A 4,735-nucleotide genomic window follows, 5' to 3' on the forward strand; every position below is an offset into this window, starting at 1 on the left:
GAGGGAACAGGGGTTTTGTTGTTTTTGTTTTTTTTGTTGTTTTTTTATTTTATTTTATTTCATTTTTTGGAGGGGAAACTGGGAGTTATCATATGACATGTAAATAAAGAAAGTATCTAAGAAAAAAAAGAAAAAAAAATGACATAGTGTAAAAAATATTTTGAAGGACAATTTAGTTTACCATAAAGATGACATTAACCTTGTGTGGATGTGGACTGTAATAATTTTTAATGTGCTTTGTCTTTAGCATTCTTCCTTTAATTTTCTGTATTTCTTTTTCCTGTATTTTCTTTGTTTAAAAAATTGACTAATCTATCATAATTTCTGAGATTTTGAATTATGTTTTTATTTATAGTTTTAGTTAACAATAAAACAAATCCATCTATGCCAATATAAATAAACAACATAGAATTTAAAAAAAGATTTTGCTGGGATATATACATAAATGTAAATGTATGTACATATATGTATATATATATGATGGAAAAAAGAATAGAAGATGCTGTGGCCAGAACATTGTCTCTCCCATCCATCGACTATGTGTGTATGTATAAAGTTTGTGTGAATGGGGGTTAGAACATTGTTCTTTCCACCCACCAATGGTTTGTATTTATGTGTGTATGTGCAGAATACATGGAGCCTGTTAGAGGTTTGCTCTAACCATTCTATGTGTGAATATGTATATGTATGTCTGAAGATCTGTATGCATGTATGTATGTGTATTCATACATGTGTTTGTATATATGTGTGTGCATGTATGTATATACATGTGTATATACAAATATGTATATGTATATATGTGTATATGTATATATGTATATATGTACATGTATGTGTATATATGTGTGTATATATATATATATATATATATATATATATTTGTATTTGCATGTATATTTGTGTGTCTAAAGTTATTGCACTCTGCCTTTTGTTTTGGCCATTCATTGGCATCTGGCGCCCTTCCAGGGCCCTGAGGAGTAAGTCCTCTATTGTTTTGAGTAGAGCAGGATAAGGAACTTGGGTATTTGGAGTTGAGTTTGCTTAGGCCCCCGTGAGCCAACAGCTAACCCCATGAAGTGTCTGCCACCTTGGGTGGAGTCTCCCTTCAACTGCAAGGGTGATCTCTGTGTATTGCCTGCCACCTTGGGTGGAGGCTCCTTCCTGCTAAGCGTTGACTCCACCAAAATGGAACAAGGTAAGGACAAAAGGTTTTTCTTGGATATTATCAAACATATACTTAAGAAAAAGGAAATTAGGCTAGCACAGCTGACTGGTTTTCTCTAGCTTGCACAGTCAGCCAGCCCTAGGTTTCCTAGAGCAAGGAACTGAATAGATATTAAGAAGTGGTTCACAGAGAATGGAGAGAGGGAGAGAAGGATGCTGCCTCTCACTCGACTCGCTGCTTGGAATATGCTCAAGTGTACATCAGCAGATAACAGAGAGCTCTGGTCCACTCTGGAGCCCTCTGCTCCCCACCCCCATGAAGGGACTCCCTCATTGATGTCTCATTCAGGATCCAAGGGCAATGTTTATTTCTTGATAAAAAAGATTGCTCAGAAGACAGTAATGAATCGGAGGAGGAGAACTTGACCTTGGAGAAGGAATCTGACTTGAAGAGGAAGGCAACAAAATGCTGTAAACCTGAATGGCTCAACTGCAATACCTGACTCTAGGCCTTCCCTCATGGCCTCCTCAATAACATAAAAACAAAATAAAGGGCTCTATGGGATTCTCCACTGCTGTTCTAGGCTGTCAGGCATGACAAAAGTGTCTTTCATTAAGATGTTTTATTATTTCAAAAATCTAAATGGTTTTCAAAAACTTCTATAAAAGTATTACTGGGATTTCTTCTCCCTTAAAAGTAATTACAGTGAAATTAAAGCCATTGTTTGATATTCTCAACCTAGATGCTGCCCTAGAGTCATTAAGAAAGTTGACTTCTACAGTTAAAGTTTTAACCCTTTTAAAACCAGATCAGCTCTGTTACCTTGAGCAATCTATACATATCTATGGATTGCGCTCAGACAATCTGCCTTGATTATTGATGTTCATACAAAATCTTTCCCCACACAAAAACTTCTACACAACAAACAGAGCTAATGCTAATTACTGTGTTTTTTAAAAGACTAGAGGACAAGCCCTTTAACTTGTATACTAACTCTTAATATATAGTCAAGTTGTTTTTCCCATGTTAAAGAAATGCTTCACTGCCTTCTGAATCCCTCACTATCCCAGCCCTGCTTTTAGAGTTACACACAAGTCTTACTTCAATTTAGAATTTCCCTTTCTTTATGGGGCACGCTTGAGCTCTTCTGTGCTCCCTGGTTCTATGTATAAAGGAAAGATAACATTGATTCCCTGACAAAAGCTGTTGCTTTCTATACAGAGGCTGCTCAACAGAGTTATACATTACATCATCAAAACACTGCTGCTCACTGCTTTCAAAAGCGGTTGGAGCCATCTTGCAGAAGTACTTGGCATATCCCACCCCATGCATGTTATACCACGGTAATTAGCCTGCAGGGCTTGAGTGGGCCTACAATCTTTGATACTTAATCTTAACATTATTTGTACTTCTCTCTGACCTGGGAAGGCTTCCAACGAGGTGGTACAACATTTGTTTTACAGTTTTACCATCTTGGGAATGCCAAGGACTTTAGAAACAGGCAGTGCTCCTAGGTCTGTGGCTTTTTAACCTTCCACTGGCATTCCCCATAATCTCTAAGAACAGGCTATTGTGGAGAGAACACATCAAGCTCTAAAGACTCAAATGTTGAAGTTACAAAATGCAGATTATAAATACTCATCTCCCTATCATATTTTACAAAACAGGTGATAAGTTCCTTTTAAAACTTTTTAATATAAAATTTACTCCATACCTCTAATAAGATAAAAAGACCTACTAACTGGAAAATCAAAAGGACTGGATGTTTCCTTCCAGGAGAAGTTTTGTTTGTATGTTTTCCCATGATGCTGCTTCATAGATGCCAGACTAATTGATTGGACCAGAATCTCCCCGACTAACATGGAGGCAAAAGCTTCCATCCCTGCCACTTCCTCCATGCCCAGCTCAGCCATCAGCATCTCCAGCTCTCCACCTGAATCAAATAGCCCTGTCTCAAAGGAAGGCATATGGACATGACTATTGATGAGCCTGAGGACTGTAACCATATGTTGTTTCACCTTTTGCTATTTGATACCCAAGGGATATAGGGTATAGAAAACCACTACAAATGGGTGTCTGTATAACATTTCATATAAAAATGCTATTTGACTAATTACATTAATTCCACCATGAGCCCTAATACTTTTCTCATTATATGTTAGCCACCTTATGTTATTTCTACCTGTCAATCTTCCCCTACCTTGCTGTGAGGATTTTGCAGTATTTGCATTGAAGTGGGTTGGTAATGCATTCTCAGAGCCTAAGAGATTTATTGCTGCACTCATTTTAGATTGTGGGATTTATGTAGGCCTCAACTGCCACTTTGATATGACAGGTGCATATTACTCATCCTGTAAATCCTTTAACTCAAAATTGTTTTTGATATTAATTTCTCAGAAAAAAAGAGTTAGAGTACTGACCATATAGTCAATGCTCTAAAAGAAGCTGTTCTTTATATGGGTTCCCAAACTCAAAATATTAAGACACACCTAACCACCTCCTGACTTTAACTTATTTTTATGAATTAACTTTAATTGGATTCCTATTATATCTCTGCCTTATAATGGTTCACAAATATTTTGGGAACAGGTTCAGACTGTTTTGAGAGATGTATAAAATACTTTTCTGATTTCAGTTGACTCTACATTCATGGGCTAGTACCATTAGTCATGTTAAATTTTAAGTTTGTCCAGCTGAGGAAATAACCAGTTCTCTTATTAGTTAAATTAAAAACTTTGTTAGAGATAGTTCTTTTTGGAGCTTCTTATTCATTTAGGAATTACTAGTGAAATAATTGTTTTACTTCTATTTCTGCTTCTAGCTTTTTTCGGATATTTAAGAGCTGCCATCCATTTTACCCAGAAAAAAAAAAAAAACATACTCTTTATTTTAACAAACTGAAAAGTGGGAGATGGGGAAAACCATGCAAGGGGAACAACAAATGGCTTTAGAACTCATGGGATGTGGCCTTCAGGTTACCACAGCCACATAGCCTTGATGTGGCACCCCCTCCCCCCCCGAGGAACAGGTGTCCTGAGGACTTCATGCTGTTATGGGGTTCTGCTCTGCTTGCTGCCCTCACATCCCTCTTAATGTGAAAACTTTAAGGGGCTTCAGTTGCTCACTGGGCAGTATCTCTGGCACTCACAATACTAATGCTTGATCTCTTTCAGGCATTGCTGCTGGAGCAGATTATAATACTATCACCACCATAAAGAAGAACTTAGAGATGACAATGACTTAGAGTCCTTATCAGCAATGACTGCCACCCTTAGAGAACATTTAGAAAAATAAAGTTGTTAGTGAAGATAGATTGAGATGTCTTAGTAAAATAGTATGAAGTTCAGAAAGGCACACTCTTATTAATTAAGCTAGGGACCCTTTGTGGTTAGAGAATAAACAATGGCAGCTCTGGCTGACCTGACTCTCCCTGAGGCTGGACTGCTGATGCCTGATTTCTTATGCCCATTTTCACCCTCAGCTTCCTGATATGATTTATTCATTTTTTTATTATTATTAGATATTTTCTTTATTTACATCTAAATTTCTCCATTCCCAGTTTCCCCTCCA

Source organism: Mastomys coucha, unplaced genomic scaffold (genome assembly GCF_008632895.1).
Source record: "Mastomys coucha isolate ucsf_1 unplaced genomic scaffold, UCSF_Mcou_1 pScaffold16, whole genome shotgun sequence".
Lineage (NCBI taxonomy): Eukaryota > Metazoa > Chordata > Mammalia > Rodentia > Muridae > Mastomys > Mastomys coucha.